The sequence below is a fragment of the Jaculus jaculus genome, chromosome 5 (genome assembly GCF_020740685.1).
Source record: "Jaculus jaculus isolate mJacJac1 chromosome 5, mJacJac1.mat.Y.cur, whole genome shotgun sequence".
Classification (NCBI taxonomy): Eukaryota; Metazoa; Chordata; class Mammalia; order Rodentia; family Dipodidae; genus Jaculus; species Jaculus jaculus.
In genome coordinates this window covers 126,910,833-126,931,273 of record NC_059106.1, presented here as the reverse complement: position 1 = coordinate 126,931,273, position 20,441 = coordinate 126,910,833, and the positions used below count along the sequence as shown (strand labels likewise).

At 46.2% G+C, this 20,441-nt stretch overlaps 1 pseudogene; it reads left to right on the top strand.

Moving 5' to 3' along the window:
* The first annotated feature begins 470 nt into the window (after positions 1-470).
* On the top strand, positions 471-20,398 carry LOC101604581 (annotated as a pseudogene).
* Positions 20,399-20,441: the final 43 nt, after the last annotated feature.

Genomic DNA, 20,441 nt, shown 5'->3' with positions numbered 1-20,441 from the left:
ATTACATTCTTACATTCTTTTTGCCACCTCTTTTGCAATTGACCCTGAGCCATCTTTTGCAGTATGAATGCTTATTCTGTGCCAGTATGGGTTTTGGGGGGACTTTTTGGTATTATGGCTCAGTTAAAAGATCTTGGATTATGAAGATATATGAATATCACTGGGATTGATAAAAAATATAGGGACTTTTAAAGCATGGATGGTTATCAGTTTATGGGGGCCAGAAGTGGAATGTGGTGGTTTGATTCAGGTGTCCCTCATAAACTTATGTGTTCTGAATGCCCAGCTGATGGAGATTTGGGAATTAATGTCTCCTGGAGGGAGTGTATTGTTGGGTAGGGGCTTATGGGTGTTATAGCCAGTTTCCCCTTGCCAGTGTTTGGCAAACTCTCCTGTTGCTATGGTCCACCTTATGTTGGCCAGAGGATGATGTCCACCATCTGCTCATGCCCTCATTTTCCCCTGCCACCATGGACCTTCACGTCAAGCCTGTAAGCCAAAATAAACCTCTTTTCCCACAAGCTGCTCTTGTTAGGTTGATTTCTACCAGCAATGCAAACCTGACTGCAACAATGTCCATCTCTTATGGAAAGGTGAGTTTCTTGGTGGCAACAAATAGAAGGATCCTGGTTTTTAAGTCCAGCCTGCAAACCTGTGTCTTTTGGTTGGGGCATCGAGGCCATTGATAGTAAGTTATAATTGAAAGGTATGTGTTTATTCTTGCCATTCTTGTTTTGTAATTCTTCCAGTTTTTTCTTTATTCTCTTGTATAAACTAGTATTTGAGTATGGTCTATTTTTTCCTGTTTGCTTACGTTTGTGCTTTTCTTTCTTTTCTGCATGGAGGATCCTTTCAAGTATTTTCTATAAAGCTGGTTTCATTTTCATATATTCCTTTATCCTGTTTTTATTGTGGAATGTCCTTATTTCTCCATCTGCTTAATGGATGGGTAGCTTTGCAGGATAAAGCTAACTTGGCTGACAGTTGTACCTTCCAGAACTTAGAATACATCATTCCAAGCCCTTCTGGCTTTTAAAGTTTGTGTTGAAAGCTGGAGGGATGGCTTAGCTGTTAAGGCGCTTGCTTGCAAAGCTAAAGACCTCAGGTTCGATTCCCCAGTACCCATGTAAGCCAGGTACACAAGGTGGTGCGTGTGTTTGGAACTCATTTGCAGGAGCTGGAGGTCCTGGAATGCCCATTCTCTCTCTCCCTTCTTCCCTCTGTCAAATAAATAAAAATAAATAATATTTTAAAAATTAAAAAAAATCAAAACAAAACAATAAAGTTTGTGTTGAGTAATGTGCTGTTATCTTGATGGGCTTGCCTTTGTATGTCACTTGATTTTTCTTTCTGACTACTTTCAATATATTTTCTTTGGTTTGTGGATTTTGTAGTTTAATTATAATATGGTGGTGAGAGGTTCTTTCCTGATGTTGTCTGTTTGGCTTTTTCTATAGACTTCCTGTATCTGTATTGGCACCACTTTCCCAGTTTGGGGGAAGTTTTATTTTATATTTTGTTGAAAATACCTGTCATGCCTTTGGAGTGAAATTCTTCTTCTACTGTGTCCTGAATTCTTATGTTTGATCTCTTCATAGTGTCCTGAATGTGTTGAAATTCCCATTCATGCCTTCCTATTGATTTGTCTTTCTCTTTGTTGGACTGTTTTAGATCTGCCACTTGGTCTTCTAGTTTAGATATTCTGTCCTCTCCTTGATCCATCCTACTGGTGTGACTTTCTACACAATTTTCTATTTCACTTAACTCTGTTTTGCAATTCTAGTGTTACTGATTAGTATTTTTTCATTATTTTAAAAGTATTTTTTTTAATTTTTATTTATTTATTTGAGAGCAACAGACAGAGAAAGAGAAAGAGACAGAGAGAGAGAGAGAGAGAGAGAGAGAGAGAGAGGGAAACAGTGGGTACACCAGGGCCTCCAGCTACTGCAAATGAACTCCAGATGGGTACGCCCTCTTGTGCATCTGGCTAATGTGGGTCCTGGGGAATTGAGCCTCGAATAAGGATCCTTAGGCTTCACAGGAAAGTGCTTAATGGCTAAGCCATCTCTCCAGCCCTTTTTTCATTATTTTTATTTCCGTACTCATCTCATGTCTTGTATTGACCTCATTATTTCATTAAAACACAAGTTTCCTGCGTTCTCTTGGGATTCCTTCAGGAATTTGTTTTCTTTGATGCCTTTGATTTCTTCAAGCACTATATATATATATATATATATATATATATATATATATATATATATATATATAGAGTATATATATATATACACACACACACACATATATATGTATATATGTGTATATATTTTTTAATTTTTATTAACATTTTCCATGATTATAAAAAAATATCCCATGGTAATTCCCTCTCACTATATTTTTTTAATCTTTGTCCATAGTTCATCTAAAACAGCCTCAGAGGAGGTCATTTCTGGTGTATTTATCATTTTTTGTGGGATTGTATTCTCTTGATTTTTTTGTGTTTCTTGTATTATAATGTAGAGATTTTTGCATCTTGAGTTAATTTTATCCTTGGGTTTTCTAATTACCTGCAGCGTTCTTAGCTGTGTAAATCCAACTTTATATATCTTCAGGGCAGGAGTTTAAGATGCCAGGTGAAGCTCTTATACTCCAAGAAAAACAGCAGAAGTGACCCTAGGGGTTGAGTTTGTCTACTAGTCAAGTGTTCTAATTGACTGGGTAGAGCAATTTACTAGCAAATTCTAAAATTCAACTGAGCAGCGTACACATTCAATCCAAACCAGCAGGGAGTATTTATGCAAGAGTAAGGATTAAAACAAACAGATAATCTAATAAAGCCAAGGTCCCTAAGGGTGTGTGTTGCCCCACACCCTCAATACTGTCAACTGGGAGGTTGAGATTTCTGGTCTGAAATGGATTCCAAGCCAGCCTGGTGCTGAGTCAGGCCCTGCCCCTGATAATGACAGAGAAAAAGACAAAGGCCCTAAAAATCAGAGAGCATCTAAGGCAACAGTAGTCAACACCAAAATACAGCCTATTTGAGAATGGTAAAGGCAACAAAGAATACGTAGCACATAACTTCCCTGACACGGAAAGAGAGATTAGCACTTCCAGTGCAGGCCTGGGTACCTGCTTTTGGATAAGTAGGCCTTTTATTACCTTTTGGAATGGCTTCCAATCTCACAAATGCTGAGGGCTCACCTTGATCCCTGTCTGTTGGGATGTGGATCTAGTGTCCTTTTTAAAAATATTTTTATTTTTATTTATTTATCTGAGACAGAGTCAGACAGAGGAAGAGAGGAGGAGGAGAAAGAGAGAGAGAGAGAGAGAATGGGCATCCAGGGCATCTAGTCACTGAAAACGAACTCCAGACACATGCACCATCGTGTGCATCTGGCTTACATGGGTCCTGAGGAGTTGAACCTAGGTCCTTTGGCTTTTCAGGCAAATGCCTTAACCACTAAGGCATCTCTCCAGCCCCTAGTGTTCTGATTGGGTATGCTGGATGCCCTGTGGCAGAGGCAGGGTGGGGGAGTGTATTGGAGCTGCTCAGCGGGTCCCATCTGTGTTCTTCAGCAGCTGTTCAGCTGGTCCCTGCTGTCTTCTCCTTCGGGTTTCTCGACGTTGTCGGGAGGCTGATGTGAGTGGAATTTCACTCTACCTGGTTTCTGCTCCTGTAGCTCCATGCTGGCCGGGCGGGCACGTGTGAGGTCTGGGGCCACCAGTGCCTCAATGGGATTCTGGCTGGTTTCCCCCTTTCTAGAAGATCTGAGTCTCTCCTCTGCTGTGGTTGATAACTTATGCACCTTCATTTTTTGGCAGAAGAGTGTTTTTTGCTGTTTTTCTGCTTTTTGCCCTCCCTCGGCTGCTTTGGCATGGCTACTATGCTGCCATATTACCCAGAAGTCCACCCAAATCTATCTTCTATAGGTTAACTGCACATTGACATAAGGTGGGAATATACAAACGCTCCCTTCCTGAGGACTCTAGACTCAAGTTAGTGGGCAAGGTCACACATGGAAGGGTGCTTACCAGAAACCAACCACAACAATAACCAGACACCAGTCACTTTAAAATTTATTTATATATATATGTGTGTGTGTGTGTGTGTGTGTGTGTGTGTGTGTGTGTGTGTGTGTATGTATATATATATATGTATATATAGAATTTATTTATATATTATATATTATTTTATATAATTATATATAATATAAATATATAATAAAATAATATATGTATATAATTTGGGGGGGTTGAGGTAGGGTCTCATTATGGCCCAGGCTGACCTGGAATTGACTATGCAATCTCAGGCTGGCCTCAAACTCATGGCAATCCTCCTACCTCTGCCTCCCGGTGCTGGGATTAAAGGTGTGTGCCACCACACCTGGTTTATAATTTTATTTTTTATTTTTAAGTTTTATTTATTTGGAGAGAGAGAGAGAGAATGGGCATGCCAGGGCCTCCAGCTACTGCAAACAACTCCAGATGCATGTGCTACCTTTTGCATCTGGCTTATGTGGGTCCTGGGGAATTGAACCTGGGTCCTTTGGCTTTGCAGGCAAGCGCTTTAACCACTAAGCAATCTCTCCAGCCCGTAAAATTGAGTGCTAGGATTAAAGGCGTGCGCCACCACGCCCGACTATGTGGTAGTTATTCTTGTGTGTTCAACATTTGTTCATGGAAGTGTTCCAGAGCAAAAGAATAGCATGTAGCAGGGAGCCAGGAGGTGGGGCTTGCCCTCAGAGACTCCTGGGCCTATGAAGGATTCACAAGAGTACCTGAGGAGTAAATAGCTCAGAACAGGCCCAAGCCCAGCCTGAGAGCCACAGATTTCCTGCAGCACAATTTAAAAAAAAAAAATAATAAAGCTGCAGAGTACATAGGAGTGTATGTGTGTGTGGGGGGGTGTTGGGGATGGCTCATTATTCAGTGATGGATAGCTGTCCTTCCCCTCATCCTAGCCATGTTCTCTCATGTTGGAGGATGGCATACTCCTGTCCTTCACCCCTTTCTCACCTCTTGCACTAAAGGAGAGTCACTTGTACAATTTTTTCAGGGGAAGGTATTTGGCTTCTAGCTGATGGCGCCTCAGTTGTCCAGTGTTTCAAAACCATATCCTTGGACTGGAAAGGTTGCTTAGTGGTTAAGGCACTTGCCTACAAAGCCTAAGGACCCAGGTTCTATTCCCCAGTACCCACATAAGGCAGATGCACAAGGTGGCGCAAGCGTCTGGAGTTTATTTTCAGTGGCTAGAGGCCCTGATACACACATTCTGTCTTTATCTGCCTCTTTCTCTCTCAAATAAATGAATAAGATGAAATAAAAAGAAATAGTTTCATCAAAACCAGACTCTTTCCGAATGTGAGTGTGTGCATCTTACTTCACGCTGGTAGGTTGGCACGGGCTGTCCTTCAGTATGTGTAAAGGAGACTCAGTTGCTGGATTTGGAAGCAAGGCGGATGGAGAGTTCCAGACTAGCCTTGGGCTACATGGAGAGTTCAAGGACACAACAAAATTCAAGGACATAGTGATACCCTGTCTCAAATGAAATGACATGCATCAATGACCAAAGTTTCTGGGTGGATTAAAGTGGCTGATGTCAGAGTAGCTAGCAGCCCCTAATGATTGCTGGGAAAGGAGGGAGTCATGCTTACAAGAGGTAGGAAGATCACCATGAGTTCGTGGCCACTCTGAGACTACATAGTGAATTCCAGGTCAGCCTGAGCTAGAGCAAGACCCTACCTTGAAAAACCAAAAAAAAAAAAGAAAAAGAAGAAAAACTAGCACATGTGTGTGCGCGCACACCCACATGCACAAACACGGTCTGTGCCATCTACAGTCCACCCCACTTGTTCACAGATTCCTAGGTGTCTGGCAGAGCTTACTCACCCTGGAATGTCTGAGCATTTGAGGCATCACGCTGGAGGACACCAGAGCTGCCGAGCCTTATTACCCCTCGCCCCCTTTCCCTGGTCCTCCTTCAGCTGCCAGCTGCTGAGGTGGGAGGTGAGCCTCCTCATGTGACTGCTGGGTACACAGCTTGACCTCCTGAGCAAAGGCCTTGGCAAGCACACAGATGCTGTGTGTCTGCTATTGGGTCTTTTTGGAAGCCAGAGGCTCTTGCCCAGGTGGTCCCTTGGCTCTCAGGCTGCATAGTAGACCCTTGTCTGGGTAAGGAGACATTTGTGACAGGACTGAAGGATGAGGATGTCGCCAGGGTGGTCAAAGGTCAGCAGGATTGACTATCAAACTGCCTTCCCCTCCAATACAATGGTTACTCTGTAAAACTTCCTGACTCCCTCCCATTCTGCTTCCCACCAGTGACCAAATTAGATCAACCCCAGCACCTTGCCCGCCCCCAGAGAGCCCTTTCCGGTGTCTCCCCACCCTTATTTTATCATGCTTCTGTTTTTGTCACCTCCCCTTCTCCCAGCCTCCTGCATCTAATCCATGGCCCAGCTATAGCCAGAAATATTCTCTGTGACCAAAGGTGGTCTGGAATGATTGCCTTTCTTCAGGTCTAGTTCCAGAAACATCTGACTCCCAGTGAGAAATGTCGAGTCTCCAGGCTTGGGACCTGGGTGCCCCCTTCCTTCTCAGAGATGGTTGTACAGGTGTCCTGGGAAGTGTCAGGCCAGCGCTGAGGGTGGTGCTCTTGTAGGAGACACTCACAAAGGGGCAACGCTTGTCACTTGCTCCTAGCTGTCCACCCTGAGTCCCCAGCCTGTCCCAACACACCAGCATGTCCACTCTGAAGCAGCCTGGCTAGCGTCACAGTGACCTCCATGACGTCTCCCAGACAACAGCCACCTAGCGGCTTCCCATGCAGCCGCCCTTCCAGGTGCTTCCATTGAGCAGCTCCTCTGCTCTCAGAGAATCCTAAGGCAGGGAAGGGACTTGTGCCGTTTATGGCTACCTTCACACCCCCTTCCTGGCTCCAGGAAACCCGTGTTGTGGACTCTTACAAGGTCGCAGGCTATATCCCATGACTCGGGCCTCAGGACCAGACCCCTGTCCCTTGCAGAGGTAGTAGGGATGGGGACATGCTGAGCAGATGAATGCTGGCACCTTGCTTCTGCCCTGCCTTGACTACAGGAAAGGTGCGGTGCCCTGCAGCCTTGAGCTGGGTATAGGCTGCAGCCTGGTCAGTTCCCAGCCACATTCTATCTGTCCCCAGAATTCATATGGATTTTAGAGCTACTTTCCCACCTCTCTGAGCCACACAATTTTCTGTCTCCTGCACCAAGAGCCTTGACTGACATGGAGGCTGAATGAGCTGCGTACCAGGACCCAGAGCAACAGCCAGGGCACAGTAAGGACCGAGGGAGGCCGGCTCCCTCCTGTCCCTTGGAAAGCATCCCTTTGCCTCCAGGTTGGCCTACCTCAGCTGAGAGAAAATTCCTCTTAGCTCCAGAAAGGGGCCCATGGGGCAGGTATAGCACAGAAGTATTCCTTCTTACAGGAACTCCTGAGATAGCCCAGGCTACTGCCCCACGTGGCCCCTTCCCAAAGTCACCAGCCAGCCACTGACTGGCAAGTCAGCCAGACCAAGCCAACCTAAGAACCATTCTCAGGAAGACAGCCATCAAAAGAGCAGGACCTGTCTCTCAGAGTCCTTGGAGGTCAGGGATCTAACCTTGATCATTGCCGGCCACAAGTACACTGGTGTAGCCTCATCTGCTCTGACCTTTAATATTGTGTACTTCTCTGACTCTGAGCCCCATTAGTTTAGCCAGCATTAAAGTCCCTGATTATCGAGGTCACACAGCGAAGCTCTATGCTATGAGGCCCTCACTAGCTTTAATGGTTGCTTACGTCAATTTTCAGGCACCTCAATGTCACTTTCACTGCAATGACAAACTGTGTACTTGAACCTGTGCAGCATGTTCCATGAGTGTCCTTTGGATGTCAGCATGTCAAAAACTTGACTCTCAACGGACTGGAGGGATGGCTTAGCAGTTAAGGTGCTTGCCTGCAAAGCCAAAGGACCCAGGTTTGTTTCCTCAGGAGGTGGCACATGCATCTGGAATTTGTTTTGCAGTGGCTGGAGGCTCTGGGCCACCCATTTCTCTCTGTCTCTGTCTCTGTCTCTGTCTACCTCTCTCTCAAATAAATAAATAAATAATTTTAAAAGTTTAAATTAAAAACTTAACTCAGGCTGGAGAGATTAGCTCAGTGGTTAAGGCACTTTCCTGCAAAGTCTTAACAACCCAGTTTCGATTCCCCAGTACCCACATAAAACCAGCTGCACAAGGTGGTGCATGTGTCTGGAGTTCGTTTGCAATGGCTACAGGCCCTGGTGCACCTATTCTCCTTGTCTTCTCCTTCCCTCTTTCTCTTTCTCAAATAAATAAATCAAGTTAAATATTTTTTAAAAAGAGACCACGAGAAGAAGAGGCATTGAGAAAGACAGAAGGTCACATGTGCCATGAATGGAAGTAAGAAAATGTTGACTCTCAGATCATGCTACAACCCCACTTTCTGAACATGAGCCCCACAAGGAGATGCAATGCCCACATCAGGCAGCTCAAGTGCACACATGTGCACATATGCTGCAGCCGTACCAGGTCACACATGTGCACATACACAGCAGCACAGTTGAACACTCATGTCTTCACTTACTCGTGCATCTATCAAAAGGGAAGACTGACTGGCCAGGAGTGGTGGTGCAAACCCTTAATCCCAGCACTTGGGAGGCAGAGATGGGAGGATCACAGTGAGTTCAAGGCTACCCTAATACTATATAGTCAGTCTGGCCTACAGAGAGACTCTAATTTTAAAAAAAAAGTCTGGAAATGCTGCCTTTCAGTCAGAAATGCAAGGTTCCTTCTAGTCTTCTTTCCACATTTGTAACTCCCTCTGACAGGAAAAAAAATTACATTATTATTTTTAAAATTTTTTAATTTTATTTATTTGAAAGATACAGATAGAGAAAGAGAGAATGGGTGTGTCAGGGCCTCTAGTCCCTTCAGCTGAACTCCAGATGCATATGCTACCTTGTGCATATGGTCCTGGGGAATTGAACCTGGGTCCTTTGGCTTTGCAGGCAAGCACCTTAACAACAAAGCCATCTCTATAGCCAAGCCTTTTTGAAAATATTATGGGGCTGGAGGGATGGCTTAACAGTTAAGACGTTTGCCTGCAAAGCCAAAGGACCCTGGTTCAATTCCCCAGGACCCATGTTAGCCAGATGCACAAGGGGACGCATGTGTCTGGAGTTCATTTGCAGTGGCTGGAGGCCCTGGCATGCCCATTCTTTCTCTCTCCCTCTGTCTCAGTCAAATAAATAAATTAAAATAGAATATTTTTAAAATATTATGTATCTATTTGTTTAAGGGAGAGAGAAAGAGACACACACACAGAATAGTTGTGCCAGGACCGCTAGCCACTGTAAACAAACTATAGATGCATGCACCACTGTGTGTATCTGGCTTTATGTGGTACTGGGGAATAGAATCCAGGTCCTTAGTCTTTGTAGGCAAATGCCTTAACCATGGAACCATCTCTCCAGCCTTATAAATGATTTTTAATATTATTTATTTATTTGATAAAGAGAGAACATTTACATGATTCTTAGTGAGTTTATTTATTGGACCTGTGTCTCCTGCCTATGGCTAATCTTCTATACCAGTGTGCACGCCTGGCCCTACAAGACTGCCCTTCTCAGATTGGGCATAGTGTAGAGTGCTACTCCCCAGAAAATGTCACCATGTTCAGACTCCAGCAACTCATAGCAGTCCCCTCATGGTCTCCCCTTTCTCACTGCTTGCACCCCTCCAGCTCTACAGCCATGGGCAGCTCATATAAGGGATGCCTACTTCACCCTGTTGGATCTTAACATCATGCCAGACTTTCCTGTCTTTAAAAAAAAATTATTTAATTCTTTACAAGGAGAGAGGGGTGGGGAGAGAGAAAGAGAGAATATAGGTGTACAAGGGCTTCTAGCCACTGCAAACAAATTCCAGAAGCATGTGCCACTTTGTACATCTGGCTTACATGGGTACTGGGGATTTGAACCTGGGTCATTAGGCTCTAGAGGCAAGCACTTAACCACTGAGCCATCTCTCCAGCTTTCTATCTTACTTCTTAGACTCTGACACCGAGGTTCCACTCTCCTCTATGCAGCTCACATCCTCCAGCTGACCTGTCCTCCTCGACAGGAGCCCTTCTTACACTGGCATGCTCCACACTCCTCTTCAGCTGCCACGTCCCCTAACCAGAGAAGGACCCCTTCCGTGCAATGCCTCACCTGACAGTTCAACTCAAGATTTTTGGGAAGGAAACAAAAGCCATTTCTTTCCTTTTAAAAAAAAATATTTTATTTATTTATTATTTACTTGAGAGAGAGAGAAGAGGGAATGGACACGCCAGGGCCTCTAGCCATTGCAAACAAACTCCAGACACATGTGCCACCTTATGCATCTGGCTTTATGTGGGTACTAGGGAATCAAACCTGGGTTCTTAGGCCTTACAGGCAAGCATTTTAACTGCCGAAACATATCTCCAACTCCTCCCTTTTCTTTTTTAAAAACTATTCTAGCCAGGTGTGGTGGTGCATGCATTTAATACCAGAACTCAGGGGGCAGAAGGATCACACTCAATATATATATATATATTTGGGTGGGGGGAGAAGGCAGCCACTAGCAAGCATCACTAACCATTGAGAAATCTTTTCAGCTCCCAAATCAAAAACCTCTAAAAAGGCAGACCAGACAACATTGGACAAATGAACCTCAGCCTTTGCCTCTGCTGCTGTGTCCAGTCACCCACTGGTCACAGCCACATGCTGATTTTGCCTGTGGGATCTCTCCTTGTCTTCACCCCATCACTGCATGCCTCCTAGTGTGGTCCTAGCCTTGCACGTCTGGAAACCTTGAGGTCCCCCTTCCTGTCAGCATGAATCTGTGTCCCAACAACATTTCAATGCATAAACCCAGCACAGCAATCCCAGGTAGGACCTGTATTTCCCCACAGACTAGCATTGATCATTAGCATTTAAAACTCAATGTTTGGCCCAGACCCAGAAAGCCAAGCGCCACATGTTCTCCCTCATATGTGGATCCTAGCTACAGATGACTGGGCTTCTGCGTGAGAATGAAAATACTTAGTAGCAGAGGCCAGTAAGTTAAAAAGGAGACATAAAGGGAAGAGAAAGGAAGGGAGGAGGATACTTAATAGGTTGATATTGTATATCTGTAATTACAGTGATTGTAATGGGGAGGTAATATGATGGAGAATGGAATTTCAAATGGGAAAGTGTGGGGGTGGGGAGTGAGGGAATTACCATGGGATATATTTTATAATCATGGAAAATGTTAATAAAAATTAAAAAAAAAAACTCAATGTTTGGGCTGGAAAGATGGATGGCTCAGTGGTTAAAGTGCTTGCCTGCTTGCCAAGCCTGAAAGTGAATGACTCAGGTTTGACCCTCCCAGTACCCACATAAAGTTAGATGCACGAAGTGGTGCATGTGTCTGGAGTTCATTTGCAGTGGCAGGAGACCCTGTTATGCCCATACTCACTCTGTGCTTCTCTCTGTCTCTCAAATAAATGAAATAAAGTATTTTTTTAGCCAGACATGGTGGTGCATGCCTTTAATCCCAGCACTTGGGAGGTGGAGGTAGAAGGATTGCTGTGAGTTTGAGGCTACCCTGAGACTACATAGTGAACTCCAGATCAGCCTGGGCTAGAGTGAAACCCTACCTCAAAAAGCCAATGCATATAAACTCAATATTCCACAAAGTAAGCATAAAACATAAAAGGAACTGGAGAGATGACTTGGCGGTTAAGGCACTTGCCTGCAAAGCCTAAGGACTCAGGTTTGATTCTCCAGTACCCACATAAGCCAGATGTTTTGCACAAGGTGGTGCATGCATCTGTAGTTTGTTTGCCTTGCTTGTTCTCTCTTTCTATCTGTCTTTCTCTGTCTCAAAAAATAAATAAATAAAATATTAAAAACATATAAACATAAAATATTTTCTGACAAGCTCAGTTAGCATTCTATATCCAAAATTTACATTTTGTTACTTGGGGCCTAATCACAAATACTTGAGGCTATAGGGGACAGTTTCCATTCAAACCCTACACCATCTTCATATGAATCCTTAAAGTTAGATTAGTCACTTTTCCAGTGTCACATTGAAGACACTGAAACATAGGAGTGGTGGACCAATGTGCCCGTCACACAGTAAGCAGGGAAGAACCGCCTCCAGGTAGCCCACCGCCATGTGTCTGGGATACTTGTGGCAATACAATTAGATTCCCCTTTTTGTGTCCTAGTGAATACTGTGGAGTATTCTTACATGGGTGTGACCATCTTGTGAAGCTTTAGATAAGAAGCCTTCCTCCCAGAACTTCAGCCACCTGGAAGGTTCTCCCTGCTGGCTGGAAAGTTATGAGAACTTATCCTAGGACAGATGGATGTGGGTACCCCAGCCCTGCTGGAGGCCCGGGAACTTCAGCCTGGAAACACCCTTGCCCAGAGAGCTGGAACTAGACCGGAGGCACAGCGGAAGGCCTGGAAGACGCCACAGGCTTGCTTACTGACACCAGCCCTGGACCCGAAGAACAAGAAGTGCCATCAGGGAAAAAGGTTGTGGCCCTGGAGGAAGAATTCACATTGTTTGCCCGAGTCCTGGGAACCGGGCCTGAAGGACTCCTCAGCATGGAACTGCGTGACAAAGCAGACCAGTTCCTAGTGACAGACAGCGGCAGGACCATCGTGCTCTCTGAGGTTTCCGATCAGAAACCCTTGGGGAGCTGGTCAGTGCAACAAGGCCAAATTATAACATGTCCAGCTGTGTGCAACTTCCAAATTGGAGAATATATGGTTTTGAGAATATGGAACAATAAAGATGTAAACCTGGAAAAAGTATTTAAAGCTACGTTGTCAGCTGAGGTCCATAGGATCCACTCAATACAAGGGACAGAACCATTGTCACTGTTCAGCAGTGGTGCCGTTGGTGGTTTAGAGGCCTTGCTTGCAGAGCCTCAGCAGAAGATTGAAACCGTCCTACCAAATGAAGAAGCAATTATATGCTCAAAGTTTTTCATGGTATTTAAGCATCTAGCTTTAATTTTTATTACTGAAAAACACAGACATTATTTTGCTCAAGTACAGTTGTGCAAATCACATAGCTTAGGCAAATATACAATCTTACTTGGACAAGAAAAATCTGCTAAACCAAATTTTACTTCATGTGTGGACTGGAAATTTATCTCCTTGATGTCATTAGAATGCCTCTCCATAGGGAACATATAATTACAGACATTACAGACTTCAAAAGAGTTGCCAGAAGGAACCAGTGGTCAGCTCTGGTATTACAGGGAAACTTTGTTCATGCTGCATAGGAGACTTCTAACTGTGATTCCTTACAAGTGTGACATGCCATCGTTAGCAGGTGCCCTCAGAAAATTCCAGAGTAAAGATCCAGGCACTCATCCCAGACCACATTTCGTGAACTAAGAAACCTATTGGGGGTGCGGACCTGGATCCCACAGTGAGGAGCAGTCAATAGTTTTAAGAAGTAAAAAAATTGAGACAAATTCACAATCAAACATCCCAGAATCTGAACAACTTTTATCAGCAATAAGGAAAGATTCGGAAAAACACATTTAAGTAGAACTGCATAAACTGTTGGCCAGGTGGACACCTACCTTTCACAGTGTCACTGGGGACACAGTGGCAGGACTTCGGGGAAGATGTAAAGCAGAACCGTCCTTTAGTCCCCAGAACTGCTTCATGCGGCTCATCCAGACATGTGCTTTCGCTGCAGCTCTGCCCGCGGCAGTCCCCGACACCCCGGGGTCTGTCACCTCCGCCTGCCTAAAACTTTTCTTGAGCATTGGTGATGACAGTCTTCAGGACCTTCATATCAATATGGAGTCCGTGTTTGATTATAGTGCCCACAATGAGAAAATGGAAGAGCAAAGTGAAATTCTCCACAAAGGCTTCAATCCCGAAGACAGCGATTGCAGTAGCTGTCATCAGGAGTCACACGAAAAGCCTTCGGGGGCACCAGAGACTGCCTTGTGCCCTGTGACCTCACACCCTGTGACCTCATGTCCGGTGACCCCAAAGCAAGCGGCTCTGCTAAATGCGAGTCTCCATTCCGCATGCAGCGAGGCCCTTCTTCTGCCTCACCCGAAGGGCCTCCCTGCACAGCATCCCTCTGCTTCTCCAGGACTTGTTTTTCCTTTCTAGTGTAGTGGGAATGCTCCTGTGACTCTTTCCAGAAAACACCCTCCAACCCCGAGCCAGATTATGGATTGGATACGCTTACTTCTAGATGCTTATTTTACCGTTGTGTGGATGATACCAGAAGCAAAAAGGCTCCTGACTCATCTTTACACGTTTGTAAAATCTCAGATACGTGGCTATCCAGAGCTCAAGAAGACTGAAGTAAGTTTCCAGGGACTACAGAAACTGAACCAAGAACAGCGGGATGAAGGATCATGCTCAGCTGAAGTGCTGGCAGCTCTTTTGATGGCACCAGTCTTCCTTCAGGGACAGTTGATGAAGCTGCTTTATGTAGTCTTCCTCTTCATCCAGGAGTTTTTGGTTGTGACTGTCACTCAGTGTCAAGAGAAAGTGTCAGAGTACCTGGGCCATCGAATATTGATGTCCCCACCAGAACGACGGGTTTCGCAGGAATCCATTCTAGTTGTATACATCTGTGGAAGCAGGTTATGGAAGCTTCTTTTATTTTTAATAAGGAACTGAGCTGATTTTAAGTAAGCTTACTTGTGTACTGATAAAGTCTAATTTATTAAAAAAAAAAGAAAGAAAGAAAAAAGAAGTGCCATCAGGGAGGAGGGGCAACTGAGAGTGTCTTGACTCAAGGGCTCTGCTACCCTGTCTGTCCATGGTCATCATATCATGTCTGGTGGTGGTTTGATTCAGGTGCCCCCGCCCCCGGTAAACTTATGTGTCCTGAATGCTAGGTCCCCAGATGGTGGCATTTTGGGAATTGGATCCACCCGGAGGGAAGTGTATTGTTGGGGGCGGGCTTATGTTTCTTCTCCTTGCCAGTGTTTGGCACCTCTCCTGTGGCTGTTGTCTACCTGATGTTGGCCAGGAGGTGAGGTCCACCCTCTGGTCATGCCATTTCCTCTGCCATCATGGAGCTTCCCTCAAGTCTGTAAGCCAAAATAAGCCCTTTCCTTCTGTGAGCATGGCATCGTCCTGCCATGCTGTCCCACGGGGTCATCATGCTAGTGGGCATTGGGTCTGTAGGCTTCCATTTGGGTGTAGTGGTTTCTACTCCAAACTGCCCTGCTCTTAAAGCAGGAGATGAATGCCAACGTGAGCTCCCACCAGAGGCCCAGTGATGGAGGGAGGGTTAGAGGACAGTGGCTCAGACCTAAGCAGGACGTCAGAGGCTAGAGCACTGTCCCATGGACACAGTGTTAGCAGCCCGGCCCTCTATTTGATGGCATCAGCAGCAGCACCTTTTCCCTCACCTCAGGGTGCCTCATGGACAAAAGCAACAAGTACTGGCATAAAAGTTGGGGCCAGTGGACCCGGTGCCTGGCTTCAGTTCTGCCCAGCTCCACAGGTCTCAGCCTGAAACTCTGTTCTGATAACTGGGCCTTGCTTGGGGTCCAGAGGCTCTTTAGTACACAGCCGTCAGCCCTGAGCCAGGAGCAGGGAAGAGGGTGGGAGGCTCCTGTGCCAGCAACATGTGATGTGCATAGACTTCAGAGGCTTGGAATCATCTGGAGGCCAGAGCTAGAAGTGGGGGAAAGTTCACAGTGTCCGCCAGCTGTGCACCAAGGCCAGCAAGAACAAGAGGGCCGCCAGCCAGCTAGGCCAGACGCCCATAGGCCAGCTCCTGCCTGGCTGCTGGCCATCCGGAAGGCTGCACGTACCTGTACACAGGCCTGGCAGGTCTGCTGGTCTCAGGCAGACTGGCCTGTACGTGGAGGCCTGTGGGAGAAAGGCCCACTGCGGCCATCTGTCCCCTGTGTGGGTGAGGCTTCTCCAGCCCTGGCTGTCCTAATGGGGCTTTCTGGAGCCAGAGCAGAGGACCTGGGTGGACAGGGTTCTGGAGGATGTGAGGCCTCCTGGAACTCCTTGCTCCTCTCCAGTTCTCCACACCTGGGGCCAGAGGCTTGCCCAGGAGTGGAAAGGCAGATGGGAAATGCTGCAGATGTCTTCCTCCCTCAGGCACAGCTGGGCCTGTCCAGTCAAGCTGTGACCAGGAGGCCGCCGCAATGTGTCCAGAGGGTATCTGCTAATCAGAACATAGGTCACTGGGTGACCAGCTTATGTCTGACCTGTCCAGGCATACTGTATTTCACTCCTTCAGCCAAGATGCCTCCAAGCCTGGAGACTGCCAGGGCCACAATCACACTATCAGCCCCTGGGGCTCACTTGCTGAATGCATGCTTTGCCAAGTTTATTGCAGCCACCAGATACATGAGTGGGGCCCCTGCAAAGTGCTTCATTGTATCTAAGAGAAAACCACTGGCCCTTCCTCCTTTGCCTGCCAGGTGCTCAGGACAAAGGCAGGGGATGGGCAGAGAGGATTCTGCTGCGACAGGGACAGGAGTGGAATTCTAGGGCAGCACAGGGCAGGGCCTGGCCCCAGTCTTGAAGGGTCAGCTAAGTGGAGGGAGAGTGCTTGTTTGCAGGGAGAGTGGAAGCTGGGTGGGCCATCCTGTGGAGACAGAGGGACAAGCAAGGACAGGTACCTGGGAGAGGATCGAGTCTTACTGAGAGACAGGATCTTGGTCACTCTGAATGCAGGGAGCTGGAACTGCAGGACTGTGTGGCAGGTAGCAGTTGTTTTTGAGAGTGGATCCAGTTTTTTATTTTATTTTTTATCTTTTTTTTTTTTTTTTTTTTTTTTTTGATTTTTCGAGGTAGGGTCTCATTCTGGTCCAGGCTGACCTGTAATTAACTATGTAGTCTCAGGGTGGCCTCGAACTCTCGGCGATCATCCTACCTCTGCCTCCCAAGTGCTGGGATTAAAGGCGTGTGCCACCATGCCCGGCTTTATCCTTTTTTATTTTAGAGGAAGAGGCGCACCAGGGCCTCAGCCGCTGCGATTGAACTCCAGAAGCTTGTGCCACCTAGTGGGCATGTGCGACCTTGCACTTGTCTTACCTTTGTGCATCTGGCTTATGTGGGATCTGGAGAGTCCAACATGGGTCCATAGGCTTAGCAGGCAAACGCCTTAAATGCTAAACCATCTCTTCAGCCCTAGTTCCAGCTTTTAAAATAGCTTAGCTGAGCTTACGAAATTCACGTACAACAAAGTGCACCCATTGAAGGTGTACAGTTTTGTTGAGTTTCATCTGTCTTTAACCCTGGAATTCTCATTCCACTGAGGACAAACTGCTGCCCAGGCAGCTGCTAATCTTTTTGTTACCAATAGAGATTGCTATGTGTTTTCTAGAATTTTAGCATTTAGTATGCTCTTTTTTGGCGGGGCGGGGGTTGATGGTGTCTAAGCTTTTTATTTATTTTTTATATTTTTTGGTTTCTTGAGGTAGGGTTTCACTCTAGCCCAGGCTAACTTGGAATTCACTATGTAATCTCAGGCTGGCCTCAAACTCACGGCAATCCACCTACCTCTGCCTCACAAGTGCTGGGGTTAAAGGTGTATTCCACCATGCTGGGCTCTTAGCTGCTTCTTCTTCTTTTTAATATTTACTTATGTATTTAAGAGGGGAAAGAGAATAGGCACATCAGGGCCTCGTATCACTGCAAACAAACCCCAGATATATGTGTCACTTTGTTCATCTGGCTTTACATAGCTACTGGGGAATTGAACTTAGGCCATCAGGCTTTACAAACAAGTGCCTGTAACCACTGGGTAATCTTCCCAGCCCCTGTGTTTGCCTTCTTTAACTCAGTGTACTTGAGGTTCATCATGTCTTTGTGGTGTCAGTTGTTCCTTCCCCTACAGAGAGTAAGTAGTCCATTGTCTTCTTCAGCTCCTAAAGCTCTTTTGAAGACCCGAAGCCCACAATTCAGCCACCTAAGGGATCAGAATACATTCCTGAAACCACCACCTAGGAAAACTGTCATCATTTGACCTATAGGTAGGTTCCCAGAAACCCTACTTGCAAAGCTGTCTTTACTTGACCTGATATAGAGATTACTCGGTATTCCCTAAGGGACTTGTCCGAAGAAAAATATTTGTAAGTGGCCTAATTTCATGGCTGCCTGAAATGTCTGAGAAAACGGACACTAGGCTTAGCAAGAAGCACAAAAGGAAAAGCAACAACCGGACAGTGAAAGTGTATTGGTGTATCGTAAGCTCCATCGCGCTCCTCGAAACCAAGGAGACCATGTACATTCACGGAGCTATGCAAATGCTCAGAAAAGATCCAAGGAGGTAGCCCACCTCTAACCAACCTGGAGGCTCTGAGCACCCAGGAAACAAGGCTAAGGTGGAGTTGACCGCAGCCCAGTTGTGTGGAAGCTGTGCCCTAGCTCCACACAGAGTCTCTCCCCAAAGACTGGGAGACTTCAGTGCTTGGAGCAATCTCTGTCTAATCACTAGTTAATTGCCAGTTATACTGTCCAGCACAACCTGGAATATGACCTTTGCAGAATCAGCTCAGGAAAGTCACTTTCCGAACAGCAACATACCCTGAAAAGGAATGGATCTCAGTTCCAGAGCAGCCAAGTTGTGTTATCTAAAATCTCCAGTTCTCAACAACAACAAACAAAACAAAAGATGAGAAAGTATAGACGGCTGTGGTGGCACACATCTTTAATTCCAGCACTCAAGAGGCTGAAGTAGGAAGATTGCTGTGAGTTCAAGCCAGGGCTAGAGTGAGTCCCTGCCTTTGGAAAAAAAAAAATGAGAAAGTATGGCCCATCTACAGGTTTTAGGTTGAGAAAATGTCTGAGGTATCCTAGACATTGGACTTATTAGACAGAGGCTGGAAAAATGATAGCTCAGTGGTTAAAGGCACTTACTTACAAAGCCTGATAGCCCGGGTTCAATTCCCTAGTACCCACATGAATCCAAATGCAAAATAGTACATGTGTCTGGAGTTTGTATGAAGCAGCAGAAAGCCTTAATTAATCCATCTGGAGTTATTTTCATCCCAAGCTGTTACCAATAAAACCAAGGCATTTAAAATGATCCTTAAAAAAAGTTGGGGGGGTGCTGGAGGGATGGCTTAGCAGTCAAGGTGTTTGCCTACAAAGCCAAAGGGCCTAGTTTCAATTCCCCAGGACCCATGTTAGCCAGATGTACAAAGGGACACACATGTCTGGAGTTCGTTTGCAGTGGCTGGAGGCCTTGGCGTGCCCATTCTCTCTCTCTCTCTCCCTCTTTCTCTGTCAAAAAAAGTAAATAATTTTTTTAAGTCAGGTTCTTTGAACTAATTATTTAACTATGTACAAAGAAATAAAGGAAAACATCTCAAGAACTGAAAGAATGGCATCTCAACAACAGCACTTCTAGGTGCCAAGTTACCTGTGCCTTCCTCCGCACCACTGATGCTGGCTGTCAGGGTGGGAGTCAGGCTTGGGGCAGTTCCAGGAGGCCCCTCACCAGCTGACCCAGCCTTGGGGGAACTGAGGCAGCAGCGGTGAGTCAGAGATGTGAGGGAGAAGGGACACTGCGCTGGATTTCTTGGGCTGGAAATATGCTACTTGGAGGATCAACTCCCAAAGAATAAAAAAGGGGGACGGAGAGATTGCTCAGTGGGTAAATACAATTGCTTGCAGAGTCTAATGGGTTTTACTCCCCAGTACCCACATAAAGAAAGATGCACAAAGTGGGGCATGAGTTCAGAGTTGATTTGCAGTCGCAGGAGGCCCTGGTGCACGCACCGGACACATCCCCACCCCCACCCCGTCACGTTTTTTTCTTTTTGTTTTTTCGAGAGAAGGGCTTACTCTAACCTAGGCTGATTTGGAATTCACTGTGTAGTCTCAAGGTGACCTCACACTCACAGCAGCCCTCCTACCTCTGCCTCCTGAGTGCTGGGATTAAGGGTGTACGCCACCATGCCTGGCTTAATTAAATAGTTTTTTAAACAAAGAATGAAAATGGAAGAGGGGCTAGCCGCTGGAAGTGGGTGGGCACTGGGATAGGGCACTACCCTCCGACGCTGGCACTAATGGGCTCTGGGGATGGTGCAGAGGTGGCAGCTGTATCTGCAGCTGAGGGACAGGTCACTGAGCTTGTGCACTGCCAGGTTGTCGTTCTGTGAATTGGCAATAATGACTTCCAGCCCTGCCCTGCTTAGGGCCTATGAGGCAGAGCTGCCATGCAGCAGAGCTCTCTGGTTGTCTCTCCCTCAGGAGCTTCTGGAAGAGAGGCTTCCGATTGTGGGGTCACTCTTGTCCCCCGGAGCCACCGCCCAGTCTGTTGGGCCTGCAGGGCATTCGCTCATTCTTAACCTCCAGGAGCCCTGCGGACAGCAATGAAGTGCTCCGTGCAGGTGCCCGGGAGCAATGCTGGGCACACTTC